Raw genomic sequence first — 22,753 nt, 5'->3', positions numbered from 1 at the left:
AGCTGGCTGTGGCTGCAATGTGTCTGATGCGAGGGATAAATGTCGGATATAATCTCCACCTTTCCCTTTTAAATAAAAAGCAAAGTTGCTCTCGAATGTAAGCATGTGATTATAGTGTGGAAGAGCAGGTTGCAGTTTCACAGTACGATTGCCCTGGAGTCTCCGGGAGTTGAGGACTAATCCCGAGGACACTGCTGCGAGCAACCCAGGACAAAAATCAGAGGGGTATTCAAAACAAACTGTGTTTTTAAAGACCTTTTTTTGAACACTTTTGTTTATTAGTTATACCGGAAAAAAGGCCGATAGACTTTCAGTCAGGCATCATCCGATTGGGTAATGAAGAGTCTGTTCACTTTCTGATTGGTGCAAGCTCCTGCAGATCAGCTGGGAGGACAGACGCACCAACGTTAGTGTCCTCGATCAGGCCAACATCCCCAGCATTGAAGCACTGACCACACTCAATCAGCTCCGTTGGGCGGGCCACGTTGTCCGCAAGCCCGACACAAGACTCCCTAAGCAAGCGCTCTACTCGGAACTCCTACACGGCAAGCGAGCCCCAGGCGGGCAGAAGAAACGTTTCAAGGACACCCTCACAACCTCCTTGATAAAATGCAACATCCCCACCGACACCTGGGAATCCCTGGCCAAAGATCGCCCAAAGTGGAGGAAGAGCATCCGGGAGGACGCTGAGCACCTCAAGTCTCGTCACCGAGAGCATGCAGAAAACAAGAGCAAGCAGCGGAAAGAGCGTGTGGCAAACCAGACTCCCCACCCACCCTTTCCTCCGACTGTCTGTCCCACCTGTGACAGAGACTGTAATTCTCATATTGGACTGTTCAGCCACCTAAGAGCTCATTTTTAGAATGGATGATGACTTCATAGGCTGTAAACCTGAGGTCATGAACGGCGCTGTATAAATGCAAGTTCTTTCTTACTGCCTAGTTTTGTTAGAAAATGTAACTTTCTATGAAGTCGAATACCGTGCAAATATCCAAAGCCAAGGGTGAACTGATTTTGCCCTGTAGTTTGGAAGTTCACATCTGTTCAGCTTCTCACTATTGTCAGTCAGGCTTCAGCTACTGCCGTTCAGTGTTTGTTTGAGTTTGCAAGGCGTGGTTCATGATTCGCATCGTTTTCACAGCAATACAAAGAGGTCTCTCTTACTTGCTGCCCCTTCCCCCTCCAAGAAGCTTACCATTTAAAAAAAAACATTGGACTGGTAAAACCAGTTTTTTCCCCTTAAAAGGGTAGATGGAGCCTCTCTCCTCCCCATCACCACAAGCACTTTCCCTTATGCAATGATAGACACAGAGGGTCAGATACTCTACAAAACGCAATGGGTTAGAAATTCCTTGGCTTAGCCCCACCCAGCACCTACTGCCCGAGAGGGGCAGCTATGAGAGCCTGCCGCCAACTTCATTAGTGGTTTAGCAGCGGCGTGTCATTTAGCGCGGCACATTCTAGCGCCCACTTGGTGACGTCATGAGTGTACAACGCCCTCTCAGTCCACGTTCAACAACTTGATTGCTCTCGCCTGCCGTAGTGCCTGGTGCTACTCCCGACAGGGAACGCAGGCACTGCAAGGAGGATCCCGGGGCGATATCTGAAGGACTGACCAGGTCAGTGTTCAGTTTGAACTTTATTTACAGTTACTCACCTTTCTGACCTCGAGAAGATTGTTGCGAACATTTCTTCCGTTTCCTTGCAGTTTTTGCCTGGTCCACCTCACCTCCTCTTTAGGCGCTAGCATGCTGGTCACCTCAATTTCAGTCGTACTTCCGCCCCGTCAGCAGCCTAAGAGGAACGTTTCCCTTAACGCTCCACTCCCCTCTTGGGTCCCTAAAATGGACATCCTGGTTTGATGCTGTAAACATCGCCCGGTACTAAAGTTAGTGACCTGGCAATGTCATCGCCTCAAACCAGGCTATACTGAATTTTTAACCCAATGAATCTTGTGCTGCAGGAACCCTGGAAAAGTCAGATATTTAATGCATGTGGTTTAGGATTGATTGATGCTGATTGTAATGGTGGATTAATGTCACAGAGTTTTCCTGTGATTATCTTCAGGGATTAAGGAGAAAGTTTTACCTTGATTTACTTGTACTTCATGGGGAAACAGCGATTTACTTGTACTTCTTTCAATTTAGTACACTATCCACGCTCGATTAGCTCCAATGGGCGGGCCACATTGTCCGCATGCCCGATACTAGACTCCCAAAACAAGCGCTCTACTCAGAGCTCCGACACGGCAAGCGAGTCCCAGGTGGGCAGAGGAAACGCTTCAAGGACACCCTCAGAGCCTTCTTGAAAAAGTGCAACATCCCCACCGGCACCTGGGAATCCCTGGCTCAAGACCGCTCAAAATGGAGGAGAAGCCTCTGGGAAGGCACCGGACACTTTGAGTCTCTTCGCCGGGAGCAAGTGGAAACCAAGCGCAAACAGCGGAAGGAGCGCACGACAAATCAAGCACCCCACCCACCCGTCCCTTCAACCACCGTCTTCCCCACCTGTGACAGAGACTGTAGGTCCCACATTGGACTCATCAGTCACCTGAGAAGTCATGTTAGTGTGGAAGCAAGTTATCCTCCACTCCGAGGGACTGCCGAAGAGTAGAGAAAAGAGACTGTCTCCTCTACATTGGGGAGACCAAACGCAGTTTGGGTGGCCGCTTTGCAGAGCACCTCCGTTCAGTCCGCAGGTGTGACCCTGAGCTTCCGGTCACCTTTATTCATATAAAATTTTCACAATACATTGGAAAATAGCTCAGTACCTTGCGGTCAGCAATTCCATACAATTTGTTTGGATGCTGGCAGCAGTTCCATACAATGCACTAGGTTGCATTTCATTTCAAGGTACAGTTTAGTACAATCTGTGAATCACGTTACATGTAGTACTGTGCAAATGGGGGTATTGCATGGAGCAGATGAGAACAGGTTTACATTAGATTCCAGGATACATTTCCATACCGATCACGAATCACGTTACATGTGGCACTATGCAGATGAATGCAGTACACGGACCGGATGAGAATACATTTACATTTCTTTACAAGTTACTAAACAGTGCAGAGACTTTCATTATACATGGCACAACACCGATGTTTTTCAGTACATGGTGCTCTATGTATACAAACATATTAACATGTACAGCCTGAGGGGGGTCTGATTCCATCCCCTGGGTTTACCGTGGCGGAAGGGCCTTAAACTGTGGCTCTACCCCATCGTGCCTTTGCGGTGACTGCACCAATCTTTAGTGCATTCCTCACTTTAATTCTCCGCTTTACTCCCACTCTGACCTTGGCCTCCGACACTGTTCCAATGGAAACTCGAGGAACAGCACCTCACCTTTCAATTAGGCACTTTACATCCTCCCAGTCTCAACATCGCATTGAACAATTTCAGACCATAATCGCTGCTTCCATTTTTCCAGTCAGCAGGCCCTGGTAATGATTCTGCTGTTGCCATTTACACCTCCTCTAGACGCATCTTTTGTCGTTTTACTTGTCCCATTACCATCTCCTTTCGCCTTGCGCCATTACCCCTTTTGTCATTTAATCTCTCCTGCCCTCTACCCTATCACAGACCTTCCCTTTTATTCTTTCCTCCCCTGCCCCCTCCTTCCTCTGCCTCTGTACTTGCTTAAAACCTGTTATATCTGTAACATAAATCTCCTCTGTAGTCTTATTCTTCCCCAACTTGTGCTTTCTTTTCTCCATTTCCTTTTCTTCGTGCTCTGGGTTCGAGGGTCCTACCTTTTCAAAAAGTACTTCATTGGCTGTAAAGCATTTTGGGACGTCCTGAGGTCTCGAAAGGTACTGTATAAATGCCAGTCTTTTATTCCTTTTCACTCTCTTCTAGACACTGAAATTGTATTGTGTTTTTAAAATAAGCCTTTTGAAAACAACAGAAGTTTGCTAACAGTAGACTGTCGGCCACAGGGGATTATTGAAACAGAATTGATAAGAGAATTATATAGGGCACAAAAAACCTGCAGAAGGACATAGACAGGCTAAGTGAGTGGGCAAAAATTTGGCAGATGGTGTATAATGTTGGAAAGTGTGAGGTCATGCACTTTGGCAGAAAAAAATCGAAGAGCAAGTTATTCTTTAAATGGAAAAAAATTGCAAAGTGCTGCAGTACAGCGGGACCTGGGGCATCAAACACAAAAGGATAGTATGCAGGTACAGCAATTGATCAGGAAGGCCAATGGAATCTTGGCCTTTATTGCAAAGGGGATGGAGTATAAAAACAGGGAAGTCTTGCTACAGTTATACAGGGTATTGGTGAGGCCACACCTAGAATACTGTGTACAGTTTTGGTTTCCATATTTAAGAAAGGATATACTTGCTTTGGAGGTAGTTCAGAGAAGGTTCACTAGGTTGATTCCGGAGATGAGGGGGTTGACTTATGAAGATAGGTTGAGTAGGTTGGGCCTCTATTCATTGGAATTCAGAAGAATGAGAGGTGATCTTATCGAAACGTATAAGATTATGAGGGGGCTTGACAAGGTGGATGCAGAGAGGATGTTTCCACTGATGGGGGAGACTAGAACTAGAGGGCATAACCTTAGAATAAGGGGCCGCCCATTTAAAACTGAGATGAGGAGGAATTTCTTCTCTCAGAGGGTTGTAAATCTGTGGAATTCGCTCCCTCAGAGAGCTGTGGAAGCTGGGTCATTGAATAAATTTAAGACAGAGACAATTTCTTAATCGATAAGGGAATAAAGGGTTATGGGGAGCGGGCAGGGAAGTGGACATGAGTCCATGAACGGATCAGCCATGTTCGTATTAAATGGCACAGCAGGCTCGAGGGGCCAAGTGGCCTACTCCTGCTCCTATTTCTTATGTTCTTATTTTCTGATAGGAGCTTGAAAAAGAGGAATATTGAACAGTATGGGGATCATGCAGTTACAGTGGGATCAGACTTTGTCACCCAGGTGCAAAAAAATAGTTTCCTTGACTTTAATGGGCTGAATGCTCTGTTTCTGTGCTGTAAGCTTCTAGGATTTTATGACTTTGGACACAAAAATGATCAGGAAATAAATGCATGTTATTCTTTGCTAATTGTGCAGGAACTATGGCAATTGCTAATCTGGTGTGATGAAGCTGGAGACAGCTGCGTGCCCAGCTGGTACAAGCTGTTCCCAGCCTAGGTGCTTCCAGATCAACCTCCGGGTCAGTCTGAAATGGCAACTCCCATTGCAATGGATGGAGCTGCTCCAAGACATACATGGGCCGACCTCACTGTAAGCAGAGAACGGAAATGGTCAATCTCGCTGGCGTGCAAAATACGTTACTTAAAAAAAACTTTTGTCTCCTGACAAGAGAAATATCTTAATCATTTTTTACAAAATATGGTAAATGGGGAAATACTTTGTACGGAGGCATTACTTTTCCCAAGAGCATTTTCTTCTCCCTCGATGTAGAGACAACACTATTTGTTGTTATCTATATTTGATGGTTTATTTTCTACTCTAGTTATGGGGCTAGAACCTCCACTTTTTTTGCCCACTTAACGCCCATTTTACTGCTGAAATGACTTATAACGGCCATATATCGGCCATTTTGGCACAAAATGGAAACCGGCGGACATTTTTAGGAAACTTATCGGCAAATGTTACTTTCCCCATGTGGTTAACGCCAGGAAAAAATATCATCGCCCGTCCACTCTTTTTGGACAGAATCGTCAGAATGGGCGAAATCAACGCGCATAATATCACTCAGCGTTAATTTCCGCACGGAGATCGCCCACCGTCACTTTCATCACCTTGCACACATATCGCCCACAATATCGCTCGCCCAAAAAACCACCCACAAAAAGTGGAACTGTTCTGAATAAACGCCAGCGGTGTGGCTGGCATTTGTAAAATCCCACTCTTACGTGAGGAGCTGATACCTGAACGATTTGCCTGAAAGAGCACTGATGTGAGTGACAACACTGACGCACTGCTGTGTGTGTGCAGCTCAGGCATCAACGGTGCCCATCACCTTTGTGCCAGTTAAAGTTTACGTTGATTGATGTTAAGTTGTATTTAACCCTTTCATGTTAAGGAATCACCAGTGTGTAACAATGAGATAATGCGCAACAAGGTTATGATCAATAACAAAAATTTAATACCAACATTGGTCTGAAATCATAAGTATCACAGCCAATAACACCCAACCCCCGCCCACACCCCACTTTTTCCGCCATTGATATAATTCACATATTCAACACAGAATAGAAAGGCAAAGCAGGAGCGTGGTCCCCAGCCCTCATACATTACAACAAATTGCATACACCCAGATGGAGATATAACACAGCCATCACCTGCGAACATGCACCTCACTTTCTTTCCCCCTCCCCTTCTTCTCTCCACCTCTACCCCTTCCCCTCCTTGCTCCATGGCGCCTGGCCGAGGAGCTCCTCAGGCGGTGCCTCATTGGGAGGGATGAAGGCAGATGCGGTGGTTGCACGGGTACGGGAGCGGGGGGTGCCGAGGGGGCAACATTCTCTGATGCAGAAGCGGGATCTTGGTCCTTGCTCTCATCTGTCATTCGCAGTGGTGGTGCGGGATCTAGGGGTGGAGTGCCGCGCTCGGGGAACACTGGGAGGCCGGTGGCAGCAGTGTTCCTGGCTATCGCATCCAGAGCCTCCGCCATGCGCGAAATGTACTTGGTCATGGTGGCCAGCTGGCGGGATATGCCCCCCAATGCTTCGATGAACTTGTCACCAATGTCTACAGTCCTCCTGGACAACTGTACCATCTCTCCGCTGTCATGTCGCGCTCGTGGAACAGACCTACTGCGTCCACGAGGCCTCTCTGGGGTCGGTGCCGTCCTGGGGACAAATGGGGTGCCCTGTGGTGAGGTGCTTGGGGCTGGTACCTCCAGAGTGGAGACAGGAATGACTGGAGGACCACTAGATGGCATTGGGGTGGAATGGCTTCTGGAGTGTGGTGATGAAGGTTCCTCGAAGTCCGCGCTCTCATCTGTGGAGAACAGACCCAGTGGATTGACGGGTGAAAATCGGAGCTCCTCAGCACCAGATGTAGTAGGATCGTCCGCCGACTCCTGCCCCGCGCCCCCACCTTCTGGTCTCTGTGGTCTTGCCTGGGGCCGCACTGCTGGCTGAGCTGCAAAACACAAATGAGGTTATTAGACGAGGTGACAAGGTGAGTCCAGCGCTACATACAGCATATGCATGATAAAAGCACCACCACTCTCAAAATCATCACAGACATCACATAGAAACATAGAAACATAGAAAATAGGTGCAGGAGTAGGCCATTCGGTCCTTCGAGCCTGCACCACCATTCAATAAGATCATGGCTGATCATTACCTCAGGACCTCTTTCCTGCTTTCTCTCCATAACCCTTGATCCCTTTAGCCATATCTAACTCCCTCTTGAATATATCTAACGAACAGGCATTCTGCGGTAGAGAATTCCACAGGTTAACAACTCTCTAAGTGGAGAAGTTCCTCCTCATCTCGGTCCTAAATGGCTTACCCCTTATCCTTAGACTGTGACCCCTGGTTCTGGACTTCCCCAACATCGGGAACATTCTTCCTGCAATTAACCTGTCCAGTCCCGTCAGAATTTTATGTTTCTATGAAATCCCCTCTCATTCTTCTAAACTTCAGTGAATGCAGACCCAGTCGATCCAGTCTCTCCTCATATGTCAGTCCTGCCATTCCGGGAATCAGTCTGGTGAATCTTCGCTGCACTCCCTCAATAGCAAGAACGTCCTTCCTCAGATTAGGAGACCAAAACTGAACACAATATTCCAGGTGAGGCCTCACCAAGGCCCTGTACAACTGCAGTAAGACCTCTCTGCTCCTATACTCAAATCCGCGAGCTATGAAGGCCAACATGTCATTTGCCTTCTTTACCGCCTGCTGTACTTGCTTGCCAACTTTCAATGACTGATGTACCATGACACCCAGGTCTCATTGCACCTCCCCTTTTCCTAATCTGCCGCCATTCAGATAATATTCTGCCTTCATGTTTTTAACCACCAAAGTGGATAACCTCACATTTATCTACATTATACTGCATCTGCCATGCATTTGCCCACTCATCCAACCTGTCCAATTCACCCTGCAGCCTCTTAGCATCCTCCTCACAACTCACACCACCACCCAGCTTAGTGTCATCTGCAAACTTGGAGATATTACACTCAATTCCTTCATCGAAATCATTAACGTATATTGTAAATAGTTGGGGTCCCAGCACTGAGCCCTGCAGCACTCCACTAGTCACTGCCTGCCATTCTGAAAAGGACCCATTTATCCCGACTCTCTGCTTCCTATCTGCTAACCAGTTCTCTATCCATGTCAATATATTACCCCCAATACCATGTGCTTTCATTTTGCATACCAATCTCTTGTGTGGGACCTTGTCAAAAGCCTTTTGAAAGTCCAAATACACCACATCCACTGGTTCTCCCTTGTCCACTCTACTAGTTACATCCTCAAAAAATTCCAGAAGATTTGTCAAGCATGATTTCCCTTTCATAAATCCATGCTGACTTGGACCAATCCTGTTACTGCTTTCCAAATGCGCTGCTATTTAATCTTTAATAATTGATTCCAACATTTTCCTCACTACTGATGTCAGGCTAACCGGTCTATAATTACCCGTTTTCTTTCTCCCTCCTTTTTTAAAAAGTGGTGTTACATTAGCTAGCCTCCAGTTCATGGGAACTGATCCAGAGTCAATAGACTGCTGGAAATAGATCACCAATGCATCCAATATTTCTAGGGCCACTTCCTTAAAGACTCTGGGATGCCGATAAGGGAATAAAGGGTTATGGGGAGCAGGCAGGGAAGTGGACATGAGTCCATGAACGGATCAGCCATTATCGTATTAAATGGCGGCGCAGGCTCGAGGGGCCAAGTGGCCTACTCCTGCTCCTATTATGTTCTTATTTTCTTATAGGAGCTTGAAAAAGAGGAATATTGATGAATATGGGGATCATGCAGTTACAGTGGGCTTGTGATCCGTTTCTAGATCAAAACAAAGACCAAACAGGTACTGTGCATTTTTTTACCCCATACACACAGGCCAAAGCTTCTTTCTCTAACACACTGTAAGCTCTTTCTGCATTAGACAGACTTCTCGAAGCATACACAACAGGTTGTAGCTTGCCCGATTCATTTGCTTGTTAGAGTATGCAGCCAACCCCATATGATGAAGCATCACAGGCCAATACAAGACGCTTACACGGATCATAATGAACAAGCAACTTGTTTGAACATAGCAGATTCTTAGCTTTCTCAAAGGCTCTATCTTGAGACGCACTCTAGACCCAGTTGTCACCTTTTCTTAGTAACACATGCAGTGGCTCTAGTAAAGTGCTCAATCTGGGTAAGAAATTGCCAAAGTAGTTGAGTAGCCCAAGGAACGAATGCAGCTCCGTCACATTCTGATGCCTGGGTAAATTTTTGATGGCCTTGGTTTTTGAATCAGTGGGCCTGATGCCATCAGCAGCAATCTTCCTCCCGAGGAATTCGACTTCAGGTGCCATGAATACATACTTTGAGCGTTTCAGCCTGAGTCCCACTTTGTCCAGACGCTATAGGACTTCTTCAAGATTGTTCAGATGTTCAGCACTGTCGCGACCTGTGACCAGAATGTCATCTTGAAACACGACAGTTCTAGGAACGGACTTCAGTAAACTCTCCATATTCCTCTGAAATATGGCTGTAGCCGAATGAATCCCAAAAGGACACCTGTTGTAGATGAACAGTCCTTTATGGGTTTTGATGCAGGTGAGTTTCTTCGAAGTGTTGACAAGCTCCTGGGTCATATAGGCCGACGTCAGATCCAGTTTCATAAACGACTTTCCACCAGCTAGCATAGCGAACAGGTCATCAGCCCTCGGTGATGGATACTGATCCTGTTTCGAAAATCGGTTAATCATAACCTTGTAGTCTCCACAAATCCTGACAGTGCAATCACTCTTAAACACAGGAGCAATGGGACTAGCCCACTCATTAAACTCGACCGGTGATATGATCCCTTCACGCTGGAATCTGTCAAGCTCAATTTCAACCTTCTCCCTCATCATGTACGGAACAGACCGAGCTTTGTGATAGATAGGCCTTGCATTGGCGTCCAGGTGAATCTGCACCTTGGCTCCTGTAAAATTACCAATGCCTGCGGTTCAAACAAAGAAGGAAACTTTTTCAATACTTGAGCACACGCAGTATCATCCACCGAGGACAACATCTTGACATCGTTCCAGTTCAGCTTGATTTTCTCGAGCTAACTTCTGCCGAACAACATTGGACCATTAACTGGGACGATCCATAATGGTAGCTCGTGAACCACACTGTCACATGACACCTCGATTGCTGCACTGCTGAGCACCAGTATGAGTTCCTTAGTGTAAGTACGCAACCTGGCATTGACTGGACTCAGCTTCGGTTTCGCAACCTTAGTGTCGAATGTCCTTTGGCTCATTATCGACTGGCTCGCACCCGTGTCCACCTCCATTGATACAGGCACGCCATTCAGCTTCACATTAACGACTATCAGCTGGCTCTTGCTCAGGAATGAATACAGTCCATGCACTTCTTCCTCAGATTGCGTATCCGGGCCATCACTGAACTGGTCTTCATCAGCCACGTGGTGAGCAGCACCACGCTTGCTCTATTGTGGACACATCCTGTGAAGATGCCCCACTTTCGAACATCCATTGCATGAGTATTGTCTAAACAGACATTGATGAGGCCAATGATTGCTCCCACAACGCCAACAGGGTGAAATCTGGATCGAACCAGTTGGCGGGTTCTGAGCAGCGGCAGGTTTCGTGTAAGCAGTTCTGCCCGAAGACGACGCCATCTTGTTTACAGTACTTGCCGTGGAACTCCACTCGTCAATGATATCTGCCTCAAATTATCATCCGTCGTCATGCATGCCTGGGCAGTCGCGATGGCCTTTTTCAAATCCAGCATCTCTGCAGCCAACAGCTTCCTGAGGATCGCATCATGGCTGATGCCTATCACGAAGACATCACGCAGCAGGTCTTCCAGCATGTTCCTGAACTTACGGCTCAGCAAGACGTCGCAGGTCAGTGACAAATCCCGACACGTCCTGGCCCTCAGCATGAACATGCGTGTAGAAACGGTAGCGTGATATGATGATCCCCTCTTGTGGCTTCAGATGGTTACCCACCAACGTACACAATTCCTTGTACCCTTTTTCCGCAGGACATACAGGCGAGAGAAGATTCTTCATGAGGCCGTAAATTTTCGGACCACAAACGGTGAGGAGAACTGCCCTGCACTTTACTGCGTCGGCCTCTGCCTCCATGCCATTGGCTGAAAAATACTGATCCAGGCGGACGACAAAATCCACCCAATCCTCGCCATCCACGAATCTCTCCAGGATTCCAACCGTGCCCATTATGCATGAGAAGGTTCTTAAATTACCTCAGGAAGCTGTTGGCTGCAGAGACGCTGGATTTGAAAAAGGCCATCGCGACTGCCAAGGCATGCATGACGACGGATGATAATTTGAGGCAGATATCATTGACGAGTCAGAGTTCCATGGCAAGTACTGTAAACAAGATGGCGTCGTTTTCGGGCGGAACTGCTTACGCAAAACCTGCCAATTGTAATGACTCAAGAGTCTGGTTACTGTAAACTCACTCAGGTGCAACCTTATTCCAGCCCGAGAGTGCCAGCGTGACAAAGACACCCAGCTTATATACAGATGACCAAGCACACATGCCACATGCATACAGCCCAATGACCTCCGACCGCGGCGCCCTCTGGTGACGGGTGACCTCCAAGCATTAATACATAACAGATCTGAAAACACTTTTTTACCGCCCACGCCGGAATATCGTCCAAACCACAAAAGTGGAGGTTCTAGCCCATGGTCTCTGTACATTGCATGGCACACCTGTGTCTCAGTTCACAACCTCTATTCCTCATCTCCTGCTCCACCCTCAGGGGACAAACTTACTGCCACCACACCCTACTCTTTGGAGCTTTCTGCCAAAAATGATTTCATTTTAATACATCTCCCTCTTCCTTCAAAAGTCTCTTAGAGAGTTATCTCTCTGTCTATGCTCCCCCGCCCCACCTTAATCCCCCATCTCCTGATTAGCATCCTCCAGGTCCCCCTTTGTAATGTCCTCTGAGGTATTCTTCCACATGAGAGGCGCTAGACAGATGGAAGTAGTCGTTCAGCAGGTGACCAGCTCCAAGGGTTCTGTGGCTAACTAACTGTCCACAAGACTTTATTGCAAGGGGGATAGAGTATAAAAGCAGAGAAGTCCTGCTACAACTGTGCAGGGTATTGGTGAGGCCACACCTAGCGCACTGTGTACAGTTTTGGTCTCTGTATTTAAGGAAGGATATACTTGAATTGGAGGCTGTTCAGAGAAGGTTCACTCGGTTCATTCTGGAGATGAGGGGATTGACATATGAAGATATGTTGAGTAGGTTGGGCCTATACTCATTGGAGTTCAGAACAATGAGCCGTGATCTTATCGAAACGTATAAGATTACGGGCTCAAGTTTCGGCCTGAGATGCTCCTATTATTTTGGAGCAACTAGTTTAGAATGGAGCATCTTAGAAATTGCAATTCTCGGCATTTAGTTTGCTCCAGTTCTAGTGAGTTAGAATAGTTTCACTTTAGAACAGATTTTTTTTCCAAAAGGGGGCGTGTCCAGCCACTTACGCCTGTTTTGCAAGTTTAGGCAGCGAAAACTTACTCCAAACTAACTTAGAATGGAGTAAGTGTAGATTTTTGTACGCTCAGAAAAACCTTGCCTACACTTGGAAATCAGGTGTAGGGAACGAGAGATGGGGGGGGGGTGGGGAAAGGGAAGTTTGCAAGCATTAAACACTTCACTTTTAAAAATAAAGAGCCATCATCAATAATAAATGATAAATAAATCAATAAATCAATCAATAAATCTTTCAAAAAAATAAAAAAATAAAATAAATTAAAAAAATCAATTAATAAATAAAAAATTAAGTTTCTACTCACCTACTGCAGCACCGGGAGCGCTCCAACAGCGTGCTGGGACGGGGCCCCCCCAGGAGATGCCGGTCAGGTGCGCCCCCCCGTCGACACCACTTCGGGCAGGGCCCCCACCCAGCGATAATCGCCGCTGAGGACTTCGGGCGGGGCTCACCCCCAGCGAGATGCTGGGTGGGCGGGCCCCACCGCTGTCGCCATTTCGGGTGGGGCCCGCACCTAGGAGATGCCAGGCCGCTGCCGAGGACTTCGGGTGGGGCCTGCCCCCAGCAAGATGCCAGGCGGGCGGGCCTCTGCCGACGACGAGATAAGAGGTGTCAGACCACTCGGCCCGCGATAGGGGCAACATCCTTTTGGCCTGGGATAGGGTCGTCGCCCGGAGACAGGACATGCTGGGATGGCCAGGAGCTACTGCGCATGTGCGCAGCCTCCACTGCGCATGCGTGCAGCTGCCGGCACTGTTTTTGGCACAGGGCTGTAGCTCTGCCCCCAGCAGCTCCTGTTGCGCCGTGCCGAGCTAGAAACAGGCCTACAGATATCGGAGAATCGTGGGATAAGTATTCGGCACAATTTCTGTTCTAAATATTAGGTGGGCCTCTCCGATGTGCGCCGTTCTAGCGGGGGTCCGAAACTTGAGCCCAATGAGGGGGCTCGACAAGGTGGATGCAGAGAAGATATTTCCACTCATAAGGGAAACTAAAACTAAGTGACATAGTCTGAGAGTAAGGGGCTGCCCGTTTAAAACTGAGATGAGGAGGAATTTCTTCTCTCAGAGGGTTGTAAATCTGTGGAATTCTCTGCCCCAGAGAGCTGTGGAGCCTGGCTCATTGAATATATTTGGCAGAGATAGACAGATTTTTGAGCGATAAGGGAGTAAAAGGTTATGGGGAGCGAGCAGGGAAGTGGAACTGAGTCCATGATCAGATCAGCAATTATCTTTTTGGATAGCAGCACAGGCTTGAGGGGCCAAATGGCCTACTCCTGCTCCTATTTCTTATGTTCTTATGTTCTTACAATGTCAGAGCACCTGAAGGCTCTGGTTTACGCCATTCCCTGTGGCCTACACTTGGTGCCCACCCTGAGGTTAGCAGCTCACCATGTGGGATATGGCCACTGGCACGAGTCTGGATTCCAGCACACTGCGATACAGCAGTTTGGCGTTGCACCACGCGCTTTCCCCATCAGTAACAGGACTTCGTCAACGGCTGAAGCTGCACCCCTTACTGCTGTGTCAGTGAAGAAATCAGAGCAAAGCTCGCTGTAATCGGACACGACCTCTTACACCCAATAGACGCAGTATATCAGAGAAATGGGAAGTTTGGTTCCTTGGGGAAATGGCAGCAGGCATTGCCTCTGCTGCAGTCTGGCTCAGTGGGCAACACCCTGGCCTGAGTCAGAAGGTCGTGGGTTCAAGTCCCACTCCAGAAACTTGAGCATAAAATTCCAGGCTGACAATCCAGTGCAGTGTGGAGGGAGCACTGCACTGTCGGAGGAGCCGTCTTTCAGATGAGATGTTAGATCCTTGCCCCATCTGCTCTCTCAGGTGGATGTAAAGATCCCATGGCACTATTTCGAAGAAGAGCAGGGAAGTTATCCCCAGTGCCCTGGGCATTCTTAATCCCTCAATCAACATCACTAAAACAGATTATCTGGTCATTATCACATTGCTGTTTGTGGGAGCTTGCTGTGCACAAATTTGCTGCTGCGTTTCCCACATTACAACAGTGATGACACTTCAAAAAGTACTTCATTGACTGTAAAGTGCTTTGGGCTGTCCTGAGGTGGAGAAAGGCGCTATATAAATGCAAGTCTTTCTTTTTTTTCTTTTTGAACTTAGAAACAAAAAGCTGGTACCAGAATCTTCAGAGCTGGCTATTCCAGCAGCTGAAACTGAATGAAAACTCCCTACCAAGACAGTGTTACTCTCATTTCTGAGATTCTGGTATACTGTGCATTTTAAAATTTGCTTTCAAAAGTTTTTCTTTGAACTCAGAAGGCCTATTCAACTTCAATGACTGAAAAGATGACTATCCCGTCAATCACTGGCCATTTCGCCAGCCGCTGGAGGCTGATGACCAGTATGCGGATTATGCATTTCCCCCAGTGCTCAACATGTGATGCACTTGGGCACAATGACCATGACCACTGCTCATCTCGCAGCCTAAACAAACCCAGCGTACCAGCTGTGTGGAAGAACGTAGAACGTGTGCAAGGGCATGGACATTGGAAGCTGAGCTACCAGCGAGGTGCTTAACCCTGATGTATGTACAGAAGTCTGTTGACTTCAGAGGCAGGAGTTGCTTTTATACTGGTGCTGTATTAGTGTGGTTTCTGATAGCCTGGTATTCACAAGCTGGCTCCAGCTGTTTACATTGCCAAATCTGACTGCCTTATCCCAGTAGCTGACTTGTAAACCCAAAGATTTGTAGCAGGGGTCTGCTAGCGGGATAAGGGAGCAGTAATTAGCACAGTAAACACCAGCTCATGGGTGCCATATCCCAGAATCCAATCTAAACAACTCCCCACATAATTACTGTTTACTCGGGCGATAGTTAACAGGTTACAGTCTGGTATACTTCAGTGATAATAATCAAATCATTCACACCATAAACACAACACATCCTTTTTTTTTAATACCATTTAACAAGTGTAAAAAGCATGTGGTGCACAGAGTGTTTATAAACTTTGCCGCACATATTACGAGCTACAGTACCTAACACTACATCTTTATTTAATTGCATCCAGGCATGGAATAATGTTCTTCGGAACTGGATAAAAATATTCCTTAATGGACCACTGAACGACTAATGGTGTAGCAGTACATTGCCATCTTAGAACTAAGCTAAAAGGGCATTGTCACTGCGATGGAGAGCTCTCTTTCAAAATTCTGCTGCTATTTTGGTGCCTGTCATGAACGAATGCTGGAACAGATGCTGCATTTGCTGTGGTGCAAATTTGTTCTTGTCAATACCACTGTTTCTCTTGGGTTTTATTAAGACTGAGGTGGTGCTAGTGATATCATATTCTTAATTATGTTCTCTGGTTATAGACAAAGTGAGGCTTCTTGGATTAAAGTGTGGGACGATTGATGAGCAGTGCAGACATTTAAGGAGATATTTCATAACTCGCAACAAAAATATATCCCAATGAGAAGGAAAGACTAAGAGAAGGGATAACCATTCGTGGCTAACTAAGGAAGTAAGGGGTGGTATCAAATTGAAAACAAGGGCATATAATGTGGCCAACACCATAAAGAACATAAGAACATAAGAAATAGGAGCAGGAGTAGGCCTTACGATCCCTTGCGTCTGCTCTGCCATTTAATACGATCATGGCTGATCCGATCATGGGCTCAGGTCCACTTCCCTGCCCGCTCCCCATTACCCCTTAATCCCTTATCTCTGTTTTAAATTTATTCAATGTCCCGGCTTCCACAGCTCTCTGAGGTAGCGAATTCCACAGATTTACAACCCTCTGAGAGAAGAAATTCCTCCTCATCTCAGTTTTAAATGGGCGGCCTCTTATTCTAAGATTATGCCCCCTAGTCTAGTCTCCCCCATCAGTGGAAACATCCTCTCTGCATCCACCTTGTCAAGACCCCTCATAATCTTATACTTTTCGATAAGATCACCTCTCATTCTTCTGAATTCCAATGAGTAGAGGCCCAACCTACTCAACCTTTCCTCATAAGTCAATCCCCTCATCTCCGGAATCAACCTAGTGAACCCTCTCTGAACTGCCTCCGAAGCAAGTATATCCTTTTGCTCATGGTCCACAGGGTCGTAGTAATACCCGCCCTCCTGTATGGCTCAGAGACGTGGACCATGTACAATAGACACCTCAAGTCGCTGGAGAAATATCACCACCAACGATGTCTCCTCAAGATCTTACAAGTCCCCTGGGAGGACAGACGCACCACCGTTAGTGTCCTCGTCCAGGCCAACATCCCCAGCATTGAAGCACTGACCACATTTGATCAGCTCCGCTGGGCAGGCCACATATTTCGCATGCCTGACACGAGACTCTCAAAGCAAGCGCTCTATTCGGAATGCATCCATGGCAAATGATTCAAAGTTGGGCAGTGGAAACGTTGCTATCAAGAGCTGAGTCCACGGCCAGATCAGCCATGATCTTGTTGAATGGTGGAGCAGGCTCGAGGGGCTAGATGGCCTACTCCTGTTCCTAATTCTTATGTTTTTATGTTCTTATGTTACAAGGACACCCTCAAAGCCTCCCTGATAAAGTACGACATCTCCACTGACACCTGGGAGTCCTTGGCCAAAGACTGCCCTAAGTGGAGGAAGTGCATCCGGGAGGGCGCTGAGCTCCTTGAATTTCGTCGCCGAGAACATGCAGAAATCAAGCGCAGGCAGTGGAAGGAGCGGCGGCAAATCAGACTCCCCGCCCACCCTTTCCTTCAACCACTGTCTGTCCCACCTGTGACAGAGACTGTGGTTCTCGTATTGGACTGTACAGACATCTAAGAACTCATGCTAAGAGTGGAAGCAAGTCTTCCTCGATTGCGAGGGACTGCCTATGATGATGATGTTGATCTTTTCGTAAATATGGAAACCAAAACTGCATGCAGTATTCCAGGTGTAGCCTCACCAATACCCTGTATAACTGTAGCAAGACTGCCCTGCTTTTATACTCCATCCCTTTTGCAATAAAGGACAATATTCCATTGACCTTCCTGATCACTTGCTGTACCTGCATACTAACCTTTTGTGTTTCATGCACAAGTACCCGAAGGCCCCGCTTGACTGCAGCATTTTGCAATTTTTCTCCATTTAAATAATAATTTGCTCTTTGATTTTTTTTCTGCCAAAGTGCATGACCTCACACTTTCCAACATTATACTCCATCTGCCAAATTTTTGCCCACTCACTTAGCCTGTCTATGTCCTTTTGCAGAATTTTTGTGTCCTCCTCACACATTGCTTTTCCTCCCATCTTTGTATCGTCAGCAAACTTGGCTACGTTACACTCAGTCCCTTCTTCCAAGTCGTTAATATAGATCGTAAATAGTTGCCGGTCCCAGTGGATTGGAAAATCGCAAATGTAACGCCCCTATTTAAAAAAGGAGACAGACAAAAAGCAGGAAACTATAGACCAGTTAGCCTAACATCTGTCGTTGGGAAAATGCAGGAGTCCATGATTAAGGAAGTAATAGCAGTACATTTGGAAAAGCGTAATTCAATCAAGCAGAGTCAGTATGGTTTTATGAAAGAGAAATCATGTTTGACAAATTTGCTAGAGCTCTTTGAGGATGTAATGAGCAGGGTGGATAAGAGGGAACCAGTGGATGTGGTGTATTTGGATTTCCAGAAGGCATTCGATAAGGTGCCACATGAAAGGTTGCTGCATAAGATAAAAGTTCACGGGGTTGGGGGTAATATATTAGCATGGATAGAGGATTGGCTAACTAACAGAAAACAGAGAGTCAGGATAAATGTGTCATTTTCTGGTTGGCAAATAGTGACTAGTGGAGTACTGCAAGGGTTGGTACTGTCATGTATGTATGCTTGGGGTTACTAGCCACCAGGTGGCGCCACTGTTGGAGGTCATTGGGCTGAAAGCACGTGTGTGCGGCCCAGGTATAAAAGGCAAGCTATCATGTGATGTAATCACTTTGGGCCTTAATAAAGCAGAGCCAGGTTTGTACCTGTGTTAGTTTACAGTATTCAGTCTATCGAATTATTACATACATAACAGGTACTGGGTCCTCAATTATTTACAATTTATATTAATGACTTGGATGAAGGGACTGAGAGTAATGTGGCCAAGTTTGCTGATGATACAAAGATGGGTGGCAAAGCAAATTGTGAGAAGGACACAAAATCTGCAAAGGGATATAGACAGGCTAAGTGAGTGGGCAAAAATTTGGCAGATGGAGTATAATGTGGGAAAATGTCTGAAAATCCACTTTGGCAGAAAAAATAGAAAAGCAAATTATAATTTAAATGGAGAAAATTTTTAAAGTGCTGCAGTACAGAGGGACCTGGGGGTATTTATGCATGACACACAAAAAGTTAGTATGCAGGTACAGTAAGTAATCAGGAAGGCAAATGGAATGTTGGCCTTTATTGCAAAGGGGATAGAGTATAAAAGCAGAGAAGACCTGCTACAACTGTGGATTGACTTAGGTTGAGTAGGTTGGGCCTATACACATTGGAATTCAGAAGAATGAGAGGTGATCTTATCGAAACATATAAGATAATGAGGGGGCTTGACAAGGTGGATGCAGAGAGGATATTTCCACTCATAGGGGAAACTAAAACTAGGGGACATAATCTCAGAATAAGGGGCCGCCTATTTAAAACTGATATGAGGAGGAATTTCTTCTCAGAGGGTTGTAAATCTAAGGTATTCTCTTCCTCAGAGAGCTATAGAGGCTGGGTTATTGAATATATAGTGACTAAAGTAAATGTTGGTCCCTTAGAAGATGAGAAGGGGGATTTAATAATGGGAAATGTGGAAATGGCTGAGACTTTAAACAATTATTTTGCTTCGGTCTTCACAGTGGAAGGCACAAAAACCATGCCAAAAATTGCTGGTCACGGGAATGTGGGAAGGGAGGACCATGAGACAATCACTATCGCTAGTGAGGTAGTGCTGGACAGGCTAATGGGACTCAAGGTAGACAAGTCCCCTGGTCCTGATGAAATGCATTCCAGGGTATTAAAAGAGATGGCGTAAGTTATAGCAGATGCATTTGTTATAATCTACCAAAATTCTCTGGACTCTGGGGAGGTACCATCGGATTGGAAAGCAGCTAATGTAACGCCTCTGTTTAAAAAAGGGGGCAGACAAAAGGCAGGTAACTATAGACCGGTTAGTTTAACATCTGTAGTGGGGAAAATGCTTGAAGCTATCATTAAGGAAGAAATAGCGGGACATCTAGATAGGAATAGTGCAATCAAGCAGACGCAGCATGGATTCATGAAGGGGAAATCATGTTTAACTAATTTACTGGAATTCTTTGAGGATATAACGAGCATGGTGGATAGAGGTGTACCGATGGATGTGGTGTATTTAGATTTCCAAAAGACATTTGATAAGGTGCCACACAAAAAGTTACTGCAGAAGATAAAGGTACGCGGAGTCAGAGGAAATGTATTAGCATGGATAGAGAATTGGCTGACTAACAGAAAGCAGAGAGTCGGGATAAATGGTCCTTTTCGGGTTGGAAATTGGTGGTTAGTGGTGTGCCACAGGGATCGGTGCTGGGACCACAACTGTTACAATATACATAGATGACCTGGAAGAGGGGACAGAGTGTAGTGTAACAAAATTTGCAGATGACACAAAGATTAGTGGGAAAGCGGGTTGTGTAGAGGACACAGAGAGGCTGCAAAGAGATTTAGATAGGTTAAGCGAATGGGCTAAGGTTTGGCAGATGGAATACAATGTCGGAAAATGTGAGGTCATCCACCTTGGAAAAAAAAACAGTAAAAGGGAATATTATTTGAATGGGGAGAAATTACAACATGCTGCGGTGCAGAGGGACCTGGGGGTCCTTGTGCATGAATCCCAAAAAGTTAGTTTGTAGGTGCAGCAGGTAATGAGGAAGGCGAATGGAATGTTGGCCTTCATTGTGAGAGGGATGGAGTACAAAAGCAGGGAGGTCCTGCTGCAATTGTACAGGATATTGGTGAGGCCGCACCTGGAGTACTGCGTGCAGTTTTGGTCACCTTACTTAAGGAAGGATATACTGGCTTTGGAAGGGGTACAGAGACGATTCACTAGGCTGATTCCGGAGATGAGGGGGTTACCTTATGATGATAGATTGAGTAGACTGGGTCTTTACTCGTTGAAGTTCAGAAGGATGAGGGGTGAACTTATAGAAACATTTAAAATAATGAAAGGGATAGACAAGATAGAGGCAGAGAGGTTGTTTCCACTGGTCTGGGAGACTAGAACTAGGGGGCACAGCCTCAAAATACGGGGGAGCCAATTTAAAACCAAGTTGAGAAGGAATTTCTTCTCCCAGAGGGTTGTGAATCTGTGGAATTCTCTGCCCAAGGAAGCAGTTGAGGCTAGCTCATTGAATGTATTCAAATCACAGATAGATAGATTTTTAACCAATAAGGGAATTAAGGGTTATGGGGAGCAGGCGGGTAAGTGGAGCTGAGTCCACGGCCAGATCAGCCATGATCTTGTTGAGTGACGGAGCAGGCTTGAGGGGCTAGATGGCCTACTCCTGTTCCTAATTCTTATTATATTTAAGGCGGAGATAGACTGATTTTTGAGCGATAAGGGAATAAAGGGCTATGGGGAGCGGGCAGGAAAGTGGAGCTGAATCCATGATCAGATCAGCCATGATCTTATTAAATGGCAGAGCAGGCTCGAGGGGCCAGATGGCCTACTCCTGCTCCTATTTCTTACGTTCTTTTGTTCTTATGTTGGCCCTTTAAACAGCTGCTTATTTCCCAGCACTCATCCTGCGCACAGTGCTGTCCTTGAACAAACTCTGGTGCAAGTTCAGAGAATGAACTGGAATGGAGTTAACGGTGTGTGATAGGTCACTGATGTTATTGTCCACCCACTCACAGATAGGGCTGCTCATGAAATCATGTCTGACTATTGCGAAACTCAAATCGCTCAGTGTTTTATATTAGCCCGTCTACAAGACAAATTTATCACAATTCTGTTCAGCACAACACACACTTCAAAAGAATAATTATCATGGGAGAAGGTTTACTGCGAGAAACTGGCAGCATTGCCAATATCAAAGTATGGAGGAGAGGTGTGAAAGAAAGAATGACTTGCTTTTCACGACCTCAGGACATCCCAAAGCGCTTTACAGCCAATGAAGTTATTTTGAAGTAAAAACAGAAAATGCTGGAAATACTCAGCAGGTCAGGCAGCATCTGTGGAGAGAGGAATAGAGTTAACATTTCAGGTCGATGACCTTTCTTGCAGTAAACCCTTTCCCATGATAAATGCTCTTTTGAAGTGTGCTTTGTGCTGAGCAGAATACACGTTCTTTTGAAGTGTTGTCACTGCTGTAATGCTGGAAACACGGCAGCCAATTTGCGCTCAGCAAGGTTCACAAATAGCAACAAGATAATGACCAGATAATCTGCTTTTGGTGATGTTGGTTGAGGGATAAATATTTGCCAGGGCATCAAGGAGAACAGATCATCTTCGAAATAGTCCCATGGGATCTTTTGCGTCCTCCTGAGAGGGCAAATGGAGCCTCGGTTTAACATCACATCCGACAGTGCAGCACTCCCTCAGCACTGCACCAGAGTGTCCCTCGATTTTTGTGCTCAAATCTCTGGAGTGGGACTTGAACCCACCGCCTTGTGACTCAGCGACAACAGTGCTACCCACTGAGCTACAGCTGACACCTTGGGCAATGACCAGGTTGGTTACATTATTTCTTAAACTTTAAATGAACAGTGTAAGAAACACTGAGATATATTTATCAAGGAATAACATGCAAGGTCAATTGCTATTTTTAAGCAGTGATCTTCGATGCAGACTCCCAGAACACCGCCATTATGTGCACAGGCTCAGCAATTACTTGTATCTAAATAGAAATACATTGGCCTGGATTTTGTGGTTGTAATGATGGCGAAACTGCCAGCGTTCGCCGCCATTATCCTGTAAAACTTATATAGGAATTTCTGGTGTCCGCACATGCGCAGTTAAACCCAGAAACCTAGAAGTTGCTGTCAGTGATTCGCTGTTCCTCCACAGGCTGCCCTGTTGAAGACTCCATAGACTTTGAAAAATCATTGAACTGATGCGAACTTCCTCTTTTACT

The 22,753-nt window shown here is 46.2% G+C and overlaps 1 long non-coding RNA gene across 2 annotated transcripts in view; it reads left to right on the top strand.

The window, feature by feature from the left end:
* The first annotated feature begins 1,541 nt into the window (after nt 1–1,541).
* Nucleotides 1,542–22,753, top strand: part of LOC139273007 (uncharacterized) — a 90,722-nt gene continuing 69,510 nt past the window's right edge. Inside the window, exons 1-3 of one of the 2 annotated variants that reach the window (XR_011594998.1) lie at nt 1,542–1,619; nt 5,071–5,244; nt 8,920–9,012. This is a non-coding gene — a long non-coding RNA (uncharacterized lncRNA). The remainder of the gene's footprint in view (nt 1,620–5,070; nt 5,245–8,919; nt 9,013–22,753) is intronic. The other variant, XR_011594999.1, reaches the window with a different exon arrangement.

The sequence above is a fragment of the Pristiophorus japonicus genome, chromosome 9, assembly GCF_044704955.1.
Source record: "Pristiophorus japonicus isolate sPriJap1 chromosome 9, sPriJap1.hap1, whole genome shotgun sequence".
Taxonomy (NCBI): domain Eukaryota; kingdom Metazoa; phylum Chordata; class Chondrichthyes; family Pristiophoridae; genus Pristiophorus; species Pristiophorus japonicus.
The sequence above is the reverse complement of the archived record's forward strand: the minus strand, read 5'-3'. Positions and strand labels throughout refer to the sequence as shown.